Here is a 13,205-nt window from a genome sequence, read left to right as displayed (position 1 = left end):
GTACTTAAGATACACGGGTACCGTCATTTGGAGAGCAAGTTGCAGATTCTCATCAAGGTCCTTTGCTTGATTCACCAATAATGATTAAGGACCTCTACAACATATTTAACTTGGGATGAACATGGGATTAATATTGCACCATAATTCAACCTTGGGTTAATAGATAGACAATAAAGATTAATAGCTTAAGCATAGAGTTTGAATTAACCATCTTAAGCTCTCCCATGGTCTCCAGTCCATCTCGAGGCACCTGCATGGTCTAGTTGGCACAGTTTGGTACCCATCTCGGGATGGGTCCATAACGATCATCCAAAAGAGCCTTTGGTACCCAAATAGCAATTGTGCTAGTTCTAGGTGATCTCATTACTGATCTAGCACAAGTGTATGGTTTGGGTCTCCTAAGCGAATAAGATTGAGATAAATTTACTTACTTAGGAACCTTACCCTTTTTACATACCTTGGATAGATGACCATGCTCACCACACATGTAGCAGAAGCGTCGCTCAACCTGACATGACACTTGTTGTTTGTCTTTTTCCTTAGTGAGGGTCATCTTGGAGGGTGTACGTCTTTGATTCTTCATGAGCGGACATGAAGTGATCATATGGTCCTTATCGTTGCATCCAAAACATCTCCTCATTCCTTCATCCTTGTCTTTGTGTGGACAAGATGCAATGAAGTGACCTAATTCCTTGCACTTGAAACACCTCCTTTTTTCCTCTTCCCTTTTTTCTCTTGGATGACATAGAGAGATGATCAGTGCAAACAACATGACTAATTGAATTTTTACCTTTTTCCTTGTTCATGTTGATTTCTTCATTTATTGCTTTAGGAACATCCTTCTTATGGAGTTTAACACTTGTTGCGGTTTCTCCCATCTCAAGCTTCTTCACCACGTGCCCGTGGATATATATCTTGAGGAGGTTGAGCAATGCGTCTTCTCCTTAGTTGCTTTGCTTTTTTGTTCCTTTCTTTATTGATGAGCAACTTTTCTTTTGATCCTGCAGCTTGATGCTCATTCAAAAATTGGCTTCTTTTGAGCAACAGGGGTTAGCACATGGTGATATATTATCTAAATGCGCACGTGTGCAAGAATGAGGTTCACATGAATTTAAGTTTGCAATTACAACCTCATGAGCAACATCAAGCATGATATGGTCATCAACTAATTCATTATGAGAATAAGATAGCATATCATATTTTTCACTTAGAGCAAGTTTTTCTAAATTTATCATTTTTACTTGACTCTTAAGCATAGAATTCTTAGTTTTAAGTTGAGCAACATTAGATAATACATCATGATTATTTCTTTGCTCAAATAAAACAGATTCATACTGTTGGACCAAATTATCATGAGAGCACTTTAGCTCCTCATGTTCTTTGGTCATCTTCTCCAGACTGTCGTTGGTTTTGATGAGAGTCTCCTCTAGCCTGAGAAGCATCTCGCCTTGTTCCTTGTTCCTCCTCAATAGCTTAACCAAGAGCACTTTGTCTTCTTTGTTGAGATGGGTGTAGAACCGACGAATCTCCTCTTCTTCCACATCGACGGTCTCATTTTCCCTGTCATTATTATCAGTGGAAGCAATACAGGAAAATGTACCTTGTGGTGAAGACTCATCCTCGCTATCATCCTCATATTCCTCCTCATCATCGCTTTCGTCTCCACTATCATTGTTAGCAATAAGACATTTATAACTAGTGGAAGACAAACATGTTGGTGAGGTGGATTCATCGTTTGGTTGCCATCGTTTTTCTTCTCCCTTTGAAAGGTTAGTACCACAAGCAACATAGGGAGTAGAAGTAGTACAATTGGACTCAGAATATTTTATTTTAATTCTAGTCCATAGATCATGAGCATCAACAAATAAATCACTATCACTACTCATGATGGCAAAATAAGCACCTCTAAAAAGAGAGTCAACTAAGATGTTGCAAGCATGGTGATTGAGAGATAGACATCTTAGTTCAGCATTAGAAGGTTTTTTACTAATATCAGAGGGAAAAATACTTCTACTGAAGATCTGTCTCAAATCAGGATCAATATGCATGAAAGCATTATAAATAGACACAGACCAAGATTTATAATTAGAACCATTGCCTAAAAGAAGTTCTAGAGTTACCTCTTGTGACGACATCGTCATCTCCGAACGGCTAAGCCCACACTGGAGAGGCCTAGCTCCGATACCAATTGAAAGTTCCCTATGCCCGGGAACAGGATCTAGATGTCGCCTAGAGGGGGGTGAATAGGTGAATAATAATTATCACTTTATAGCTGGAAATTCTTACTCTACTCGAAGGCTGGATCGCAGTGGAATGAAGGACCCTTCGAGTAGGTTGCAGCGGAATTGAAGTTCCTGTCTTAAAATACCCTAGTCCTCGTTGGAGTTAGCCACACCTTGGCATGGAGTCTATTTCAACTCCTTCCTCCGTTTGCTCAGATCTGTCAGTACGACAGATAGAGCCTTCCACTATGTTGATATCAATTACAACGATGTCATGGATACTTACAATCTTATCGACAGCACTCCGGCAGAGTAACAATGCGCTCAAGATATTGCTCTAGCTCTCAGCAGCACTTCCCCTCTCTCTAAAGGCTTATAACTTCGCCTCTACACAAACTAGAGAGATACACAAGAGAGCGAGAGAGACAATTGATCCAAATGATGTATGCACTTGTTGGCTGCTCTTGTATACCTGTTGGAGGCGCCTAGGAGTCCCTTTTATAGACCCAAAGGCCTAGGAGCCGTTGAAATTCATTTTGGAAGGCAATACTTGCTTTCTGTCGGGTGGCGCACCGGACAGTCCGGTGCACCACCGGACAGGTCATGTAGCTTGTCCGGTGCGCGATCTCCTTCCAAATCGGGCTCAGCTGACCGTTGGAGCAACGGTCGTCTTGGCTCATCGGACACTGTCCGGTGCACACCGGACAGTCCAGTGCGCCAACTATCCGTTGGCTCAGGCCACACGTCGCCCACTGATCGCGCTACCGACCGTTGGCACAGTCGATCGTTGGCTCACCGGACAGTTCGGTGAATTATAGTCGTACGCCGCCAAACTTCTCCCGAGAGCGGCCTGTTTACCGGAGTTCAGTTTGGCGCACCGGACACTGTCTGGTGCACCACCGGACAGTCCGGTGTGCCAGACTGAGCAGAGTTTTTGGCTGCACCGAGCCAAGACTTTTTGCAATTCTTTTCTCGCTGTTTCTAGCACTTAGACATAATATGTTAGTACTCAAAAACAATTCACTAAGTGTAGAAACTGTAATACCCAATTTGTAATTTGTAAGAGATAATATAAAAGGGGACACAATTTTACTTCATCCATATGTGAGTTTGACTTTTATGCATCATCACATGTGAACACCCTATGTAAAAACAAATAATTAATAAGATAAAAGCCACTAAAATATGTATCATGCTGGTTTTCATTTTTGTGTGCATATTGTGACCATATAAGAAATCATATGAAAGGAAAATATTAAAGTCCCAAAGTGGAATCCAGAATATAAAAGAAATTATATAAGTAGAAAAAAAAGAAAATATATAAAGATATAAAGATAAAAATAATATATATCTAAAAATATTTCCAAAGTTGGTACTCTTGATTTTACAATACAATTTAAGGATAAATTGAGCCCCAAAGGTTTGAATTAAATTTGAATACAAATGGGATTTGAAAAGAAAGAAAAGAAATGTAGAAATAAAAGAAAAAGAGGAAGAGGTCTTACCTGGGCCGCAGACCAGCTTTCGGCCCACCTCTGAATTGCTCACGCGCGGCCCACTCCCCAGTTGTCAGCCTCTCTCGCGCGCTCGTCCGTTTGGCTGGTCGGTGGGCCCGGCCGCTCAGGGTTTGCCATCCGTGGGTGTCCCTCTCTGCCGGACTGGCCCACTCGTCAGTCAAGCCTCAAACCCTCCCAGTCATCGTCTCCACGGGATTTGCGGTCCACGCCGAACACCTCGGAGCTGCCGTTGGGTCACCCGATTTCCCCGTGGCTTGACTCCGTCTCGCGCTGGCTACAAAAGCGGACGACTTCCCCACATCCTCGTAACTCGTTGGTTCCTTCGGCTGCCCCTGTTTCTCCAAATTTCCACCCGCCATTGTTGCCAAGTGAAAGAACCACCGCCGTGATTGCCCTCATCCACACCGCGATTAGTCCTCTGCGCTAGAGCCTGGGTACCTGCTTGGCGCGGCACAGCTTCGGCCGCCGTCAATTTTCCCCCGCCGGTGTCCTGCGCAAGCTCAATTCGTCGCCGTAGTGAAGACCTCCGCCGTGCGCCGTGGGCAGGCCTCCCGGTGACCTAATCCTCGGTAAAACTCCCACCTCTGTGTTCGCTATCTTCCTAATTTCATTTTGCACCCACTGATTTAGCGAATCAACTCATGGGTGGGCGAATTGGGTCGCTCCGGCGAGGGCTTTGCCGCGGCATGGCGCGGTGAGCCGTCGGAGGGGATCGAGAGGTAGGAGAGAGTTGTGAGCCGTTGATCTTTTGTTGAACGGCTCCGATTAGAGGAACGATACCCCTTCGGCCGGGATGCAATCCGGGCCGCACGATGGGAATCGGAGAGCTGCAGCGTGATCTCGGGTTCATAATATCCGGACCGTTGGATCTCGATCCAAGGGCGCCGATGGAGTACCCCTTTCGGCGATAGTAAGATCTAATCCTAGCCGTAGGCGCGGGATCGAGCGGTCCTGAAAGCCTGATACCCCTTCGGCTTGTACTTTTGTTAAAGAGCCCCCGAGAAAATTACAAATCAACCCGCCGTCCAGAGAACTCTATTCACTGAGTCTCGGAAAATTTACGCCATAGCCCCTGTGTTTTCTGGAATTCGAGGCCTAGTCCAGGGGATATTAAAAAAACCGAGAAATGATTATAGAATTTAGTTTTTAATAAAAAACAATTCTAGAAACTTGTAAAATTCATAGAAATTCCATTTTTAGTCCAAATTGAGCCATTCAAATTTCTAAAATTTTGTAATAATATTCTCTACCATTTAGTGGCTCTGTTTTGGCATGTAAACAGTAAGAAAATTAATTTATCATCTAATCCTATTATAATCACATTAAATCTTAGAAAATTCACAACTTGAATTCTATAACTCCAAATTTAGTGATTCCAGTTCCTATAATCTCATTTTAATGTGTAGATTTTTACTGTATATTTTATTCATCTGTTTAGTGTGATGTTGATTTTGGCTATACTATGTATGTATTGTGTTGATGCGAGTAGACGAGCAAGCCACTGTGGAAACTGAGGTTCAACAAGTAGAAGTAGCTGAGCAGGAGCTCATTGAAGGCAAGTTGTGCCCTTGATCACTTACTTTTCCCAGCAATGTTCTTATTAATTTTAATGATCTGCATAGGTTAATTTTGATGGGAGCCTTTATGTTACCCCAGTTTTGATTACCTCTATACCTTGTTCACCCCTGAAATATTTTTGGGTAGTACTTGCTATTGCTTTATGTGGATTGGGTATGGAGATACACTACTCATGATTATTCTGTTATTATCTTGTTATTATTACTGTTCATGTTAAGATCATTAAATTAATGGGAACATGGAGCGACCACCCGGGAAAACAGTGCTACCACAAGGGTTTAATGGGACGCCCTTGGCTGATTAACTAGGAAAGCTAGTGGAGGGCTACCTTACCCGAAAGGGGCAAGGGCAGTAGGGGAGTGGTCAGTGTAGGGAGGTCCCTGGTTGATTTTGCTGCGATGGCGGTCAGCCAGGAACCCTGCATTGGAACTTCCTATAAACTGTAGCGGGTAGTCTGAAGCTAGTGGAACTTTGTAAAGGCCTCGTAATGTTACCCTGCCTCGCTTCCTTGGTAGAGGTGTATGGGATTCATGACCCCTTGGCAGATGGGTAACACGGCTTGTGGGTAAAGATGCGCAACCTCTGCAGAGTGTAAAACTAGTATACTAGCCGTGCTCACGGTCAAGAGCGGCTCGGACCCTCACATGATTAAATATGGAACTTAAATTCAATTTGACATTTGCATCGCATTTGGGATTATTTTACTATTACTGTTCTCTATTATTATTAAGGTTTGGTATTTACTTACACTTAGTAATTGCTAATAAAATTTTGACCAACTTATAAAAGCAATGCTCAGCCTCAGCCTTTATTCCATTGATTAGCCTTACACTACATGAACTCCCACCTTTGGTGAGTTCATGCCACATTATTCCCCACGACTTGTTGAGCTATGAACGTATGTGAGCTCACTCTTGCTGTCTCACACCCCCCCACAGGAGAAGAGCAGGTGGTCGAAGAGGAGCCGCCTAACACTGAGGAGTTCGATCTGATCTAGGTGGCGTTTCTCAGTCGACATTGGCGCCGACGATCCTTAGTTCGTTTTATATTTATCTCTTATTTTGTAATAAGTCTTCCGCTATGTAATAAATACTCTGATGATTTATGACATTTATCTCTATACACTCTGTTATTATATATGTTGTCTTCTTGGCGCATGTATGAGATGCACCCGGCTTTGTCCTTTAAAACCGGGTGTTACAGAAGTGGTATCAAAGGAAATGTTGACTGTAGGACGAAACCTAGATAGAAATGGACAAAACCCTTACCTACTTACCTTACTCTGATTCATTATATACTTATCTCACCTTGGTCTTGTCTCACCTTCTGCTTTTCTACTCTGATTAATCTTATCCTTTCTACTCTAAGACAAGATGAATCTCACACCTTGGAATCCTACATTTATGACCTTTTTAAGAGATAGAAGACCTAAGACAAAAAAAATTTAAAAATATTTTCTCTATTAAAAATGTTGGTTGATTGTTCTGATGATCAATGCCTGATTTGCTTCTTTGATTGATTGAAATAGTATAGACGGGCATCTTAGCATGTACCACCATAAGGTAATGTATTAGCTTTAGTGGATAACACACTAATCTACTTAGCTAATAAATCCCCCGCAGTAACATTTCTCGTAATTACTCGCCTTGTCTACAATTCTTCCTTTCTTACCCTGTGTTTCTAACCCAGATGGACTACCCCTATAGTGTTAGAAGAGAGCACTATAGACGTAATACTTGGTATGTCATGGCTAAGAAAGGCAAAGGCCGTTATAGCATGTGGTAGAGGTACCGTGGAACTCACTACCACTAAAGGAGAAAGGTTTCAAGTTAATATTGCAGTAACCTCCTCATCCATGCGTGAAATGTTCCTTATGCCTGAGGAGTTTGTTGGTGACAACATCCATGTGGTTAGAGATTTTTCGGATGCCTGTAGAAGAGTTAAAGGGACTGAAGAATCAGTTAACGGAATTACAAGAGGCTAGTTACTTACGTCCGAGCACCTCACTTTGGGAAGCACCGGTATGTTTGTACCGAAGGAGGATGGATCACAAGAGATGTGTGTGGATTATTGGTCCCTTAATGATGTTATTGTGAAGAACAAGTATCCCTTACCCCACATTGAAGATTTATTTAATCAGATGAGAGGTGCAAGGGTATTCTCGAAGGTTGATCTCCGATCAGGTTATCACCAAATGAAGATTAGGCCATCGGATATTCTCAAGACGGATTTCTCGACCCGATATGGTTTATACGAGTTCACCGTCATATCATTTGGACTAACTAATGCACCAACCTATTTTATGGATCTGAAGAATAAGGTGTTCATGATTTGGATAGATTCGTCGTGGTATTCATCGACGATATTCTTATCTATTCTAAGAGTGAAAGTGGTCATGAAGAACATCTAAGGTTGATGCTACAGAAGCTACGAGATAATCAACTCTACACCAAGTACAGTAAATGCGAGTTCTGGATTGATGAGGTGTCATTCCTTGGACATGTCATTTCTAATGGAGGAATATCAGTGGATCCTGCTAAAGTAAAGGAGATAGTGGCGTGGAGCATACCCACTATAGTTACTGAGGTCCAGAGTTTCTTGGGACTTACAGGATATTATTGGAGATTTATTGAAGGACTTTCTAAGATTGCTAAGCCTATGACCTCACTTTTGGAGAAGGGAAGAGAGTTTAAGTTGGACAAGAAGTGCCAAGATAGCTTTGATCAATTAAAGATGAGATTAATGTCATCACCAGTGTGGATTATGCCAAATCTATAGAAGGGATTTGATATTTATTGTGATGCATGTGGCCAAGGATTGGGATGTGTGCTCATGCAAGAAGGACATGTGATCGCCTACGCGTCTCGTCAGCCGCGGAAACAAGAGTTGAACTACCCCACGCATGACTTATAACTGGCTGCCGTTGTGCATGCACTTAAGATTTGGAGACACTATATTATGGGAACTAAGTGCCAAGTATATACGGATCATAAGAGTTTGAAGTATATATTCACTCAGAAGGATCTCAACCTTAGGCAACGCCGTTGGTTGGAGCTTATTAAGGATTATGATTTAGAAATTCATTACCACCCGGGCAAGGCAAATTTGGTTGCAGATGCCTTGAGTCGGAAGGAACATGTTCACTCCGCTTTCGTTGTCCAGCTACCTGATGAACTAGCAAAAGATTTTGAGAGACTCAACCTGGGAATTGTTACACATATGGAAGGAGTGACTATTGAATTGGAACCTACCTTGGAGCAAGAGATTCGTAAAGGTCAGATTGGTGATGCTAAAATCCAGGAGATTAAGGATCTGATTACTAAAGGTCGAGGTCCGAAATTCACGGAAGATGAGCAAGGCACCGTATGGTTCAAGGACAAGATATGTGTCTCTGAGACTGAAAGCCTTCGTGAGACTATTTTAAAGGAAGCCCGTGACTTGTATTATTCTATTTATCCTGGTAGTACCAAGATGTATCAGGATTTGAAGCAGAAGTACTGGTGGTATGGATTAAAGAGAGATGTGGCTATGTGCGATGTGTGTCAAAGAGTTAAGGCTAAACACGAGAGGCCAGCTGGACTACTGCATCCACCAAAGATAGCCAAGTGGAAGTGGGAAGAGATTGGTATGGACTTCTTTACTGGATTGCCTCGCACCTCAAGAGGATGTGATTCTGTATGAGTTATTGTGGATAGACTAACCCAAAGTGGCTCATTTCATTCCGGTCAAGACTACTTATAAGGGATCACAATTGGCTAAGTTATACATGTCTCGGATTGAGTCTCTACACGGTGTACCGAAGTGGATCATTTTGGATAGAGGATCACAGTTTACCTCCAGACTTTGGAAAAGTTTTCATGAGAATTTGGATACGAATTTGAAGTTTAGTTTGGCCTGCCATCCTCAGACTGATGGACAGACTGAAAGGACTAATTAAGTATTGGAAGACACGTTGAGAGCTTGTACCCTTCAGCATGGTAGTAGTTGGGACAAGAGTCTACCTTATGTTGAGTTCTCATATAATAATAGTTGCTAGGCCAGTCTGAAGATGTTACCGTTCCAGACTCTGTATGACAGGAAATGCAGGACTCCTCTATTTTGGATCAAACTGGTGAAAGGCAGTTGTTTGGGCTTGAGATTATACAGGAAGCAGAAGAACAAGTTCAGCAAATAAGGGAGAATTTGAGAACTGCACAATCTAGGCAGAAAAGCTATGCTGATACCCGGAGAAGATTGCTTGAGTTTAAGGAGGGAGATTATGTCTACTTAAAGGTGTCACCGCTCAGGGGTATGAGAAGATTTAAAGTCAAAGGAAAGTTGTCCCCTCGCTTTATTGGACCCTTCTTAATCTTAAAGTGAGTGGGTGAGGTTGCATATCAATTAGAGTTACCGGATCATCTTGCGGATGTTCATGATGTCTTTCATGTATCTCAGCTGAAGAAATGTCTCAGGGTGCCTGAAGAACAGTTACCGATGGAAGACCTTAGTGTTCAAGAAGACTTGACTTATGCTGAGTACCCCATCAAGATTTTGGATACTTTGACTCGAGTTACAAGGAATAAGGTTATAAAGATGTGTAAAGTTCAATGGAGTCACCACGGTGAAGATGAAGCAACTTGGGAAAGAGAAGAAGAGCTTCGTATAGATTTTCCCCACCTTTTCCCTAGATCTTCCTAAATCTCGAGGACGAGATTTCTTTTTAAGGGGGGTAGGATTTGTAATACCCAATTTGTAATTTGTAAGAGATAATATAAAAGGGGACACAATTTTACTTCATCCATATGTGAGTTTGACTTTTATGCATCATCACATGTGAACACCCTATGTAAAAACAAATAATTAATAAGATAAAAGCCACTAAAATATGTATCATGCTGGTTTTCATTTTTGTGTGCATATTGTGACCATATAAGAAATCATATGAAAGGAAAATATTAAAGTCCCAAAGTGGAATCCAGAATATAAAAGAAATTATATAAGTAGAAAAAAAAAGAAAATATATAAAGATATAAAGATAAAAATAATATATATCTAAAAATATTTCCAAAGTTGGTACTCTTGATTTTACAATACAATTTAAGGATAAATTGAGCCCCAAAGGTTTGAATTAAATTTGAATACAAATGGGATTTGAAAAGAAAGAAAAGAAATGTAGAAATAAAAGAAAAAGAGGAAGAGGTCTTACCTGGGCCGCAGACCAGCTTTCGGCCCACCTCTGAATTGCTCACGCGCGGCCCACTCCCCAGTTGTCAGCCTCTCTCGCGCGCTCGTCCGTTTGGCTGGTCGGTGGGCCCGGCCGCTCAGGGTTTGCCATCCGTGGGTGTCCCTCTCTGCCGGACTGGCCCACTCGTCAGTCAAGCCTCAAACCCTCCCAGTCATCGTCTCCACGGGATTTGCGGTCCACGCCGAACACCTCGGAGCTGCCGTTGGGTCACCCGATTTCCCCGTGGCTTGACTCCGTCTCGCGCTGGCTACAAAAGCGGACGACTTCCCCACATCCTGGTAACTCGTTGGTTCCTTCGGCTGCCCCTGTTTCTCCAAATTTCCACCCGCCATTGTTGCCGAGTGAAAGAACCGCCGCCGTGATTGCCCTCATCCACACCGCGATTAGTCCTCTGCGCTAGAGCCTGGGTACCTGCTTGGCGCGGCAAAGCTTCGGCCGCCGTCAATTTTCCCCCGCCGGTGTCCTGCGCAAGCTCAATTCGTCGCCGTAGTGAAGACCTCCGCCGTGCGCCGTGGGCAGGCCTCCCGGTGACCTAATCCTCGGTAAAACTCCCACCTCTGTGTTCGCTATCTTCCTAATTTCATTTTGCACCCACTGATTTGGCGAATCAACTCATGGGTGGGCGAATTGGGTCGCTCCGGCGAGGGCTTTGCCGCGGCATGGCGCGGTGAGCCGTCGGAGGGGATCGAGAGGTAGGAGAGAGTTGTGAGCCGTTGATCTTTTGTTGAACGGCTCCGATTAGAGGAACGATACCCCTTCGGCCGGGATGCAATCCGGGCCGCACGATGGGAATCGGAGAGCTGCAGCGTGATCTCGGGTTCATAATATCCGGACCGTTGGATCTCGATCCAAGGGCGCCGATGGAGTACCCCTTTCGGCGATAGTAAGATCTAATCCTAGCCGTAGGCGCGGGATCGAGCGGTCCTGAAAGCCTGATACCCCTTCGGCTTGTACTTTTGTTAAAGAGCCCCCGAGAAAATTACAAATCAACCCGCCATCCAGAGAACTCTATTCACTGAGTCTCGGAAAATTTACGCCATAGCCCCTGTGTTTTCTGGAATTCGAGGCCTAGTCCAGGGGATATTAAAAAAACCGAGAAATGATTATAGAATTTAGTTTTTAATAAAAAAACAATTCTAGAAACTTGTAAAATTCATAGAAATTCCATTTTTAGTCCAAATTGAGCCATTCAAATTTCTAAAATTTTGTAATAATATTCTCTACCATTTAGTGGCTCTGTTTTGGCATGTAAACAGTAAGAAAATTAATTTATCATCTAATCCTATTATAATCACATTAAATCTTAGAAAATTCACAACTTGAATTCTATAACTCCAAATTTAGTGATTCCAGTTCCTATAATCTCATTTTAATGTGTAGATTTTTACTGTATATTTTATTCATCTGTTTGGTGTGATGTTGATTTTGGCTATACTATGTATGTATTGTGTTGATGCGAGTAGACGAGCAAGCCACTGTGGAAACTGAGGTTCAACAAGTAGAAGTAGCTGAGCAGGAGCTCATTGAAGGCAAGTTGTGCCCTTGATCACTTACTTTTCCCAGCAATGTTCTTATTAATTTTAATGATCTGCATAGGTTAATTTTGATGGGAGCCTTTATGTTACCCCAGTTTTGATTACCTCTATACCTTGTTCACCCCTGAAATATTTTTGGGTAGTACTTGCTATTGCTTTATGTGGATTGGGTATGGAGATACACTACTCATGATTATTCTGTTATTATCTTGTTATTATTACTGTTCATGTTAAGATCATTAAATTAATGGGAACATGGAGCGACCACCCGGGAAAACAGTGCTACCACAAGGGTTTAATGGGACGCCCTTGGCTGATTAACTAGGAAAGCTAGTGGAGGGCTACCTTACCCGAAAGGGGCAAGGGCAGTAGGGGAGTGGTCAGTGTAGGGAGGTCCCTGGTTGATTTTGCTGCGATGGCGGTCAGCCAGGAACCCTGCATTGGAACTTCCTATAAACTGTAGCGGGTAGTCTGAAGCTAGTGGAACTTTGTAAAGGCCTCGTAATGTTACCCTGCCTCGCTTCCTTGGTAGAGGTGTATGGGATTCATGACCCCTTGGCAGATGGGTAACACGGCTTGTGGGTAAAGATGCGCAACCTCTGCAGAGTGTAAAACTAGTATACTAGCCGTGCTCACGGTCAAGAGCGGCTCGGACCCTCACATGATTAAATATGGAACTTAAATTCAATTTGACATTTGCATCGCATTTGGGATTATTTTACTATTACTGTTCTCTATTATTATTAAGGTTTGGTATTTACTTACACTTAGTAATTGCTAATAAAATTTTGACCAACTTATAAAAGCAATGCTCAGCCTCAGCCTTTATTCCATTGATTAGCCTTACACTACATGAACTCCCACCTTTAGTGAGTTCATGCCACATTATTCCCCACGACTTGTTGAGCTATGAACGTATGTGAGCTCACTCTTGCTGTCTCACACCCCCCCACAGGAGAAGAGCAGGTGGTCGAAGAGGAGCCGCCTAACACTGAGGAGTTCGATCTGATCTAGGTGGCGTTTCTCAGTCGACATTGGCGCCGACGATCCTTAGTTCGTTTTATATTTATCTCTTATTTTGTAATAAGTCTTCCGCTATGTAATAAATACTCTGATGATTTATGACATT

Source organism: Zea mays, chromosome 5 (genome assembly GCF_902167145.1).
Source record: "Zea mays cultivar B73 chromosome 5, Zm-B73-REFERENCE-NAM-5.0, whole genome shotgun sequence".
NCBI lineage: Eukaryota > Viridiplantae > Streptophyta > Magnoliopsida > Poales > Poaceae > Zea > Zea mays.
Note: the sequence above shows the minus strand (reverse complement) of the source record.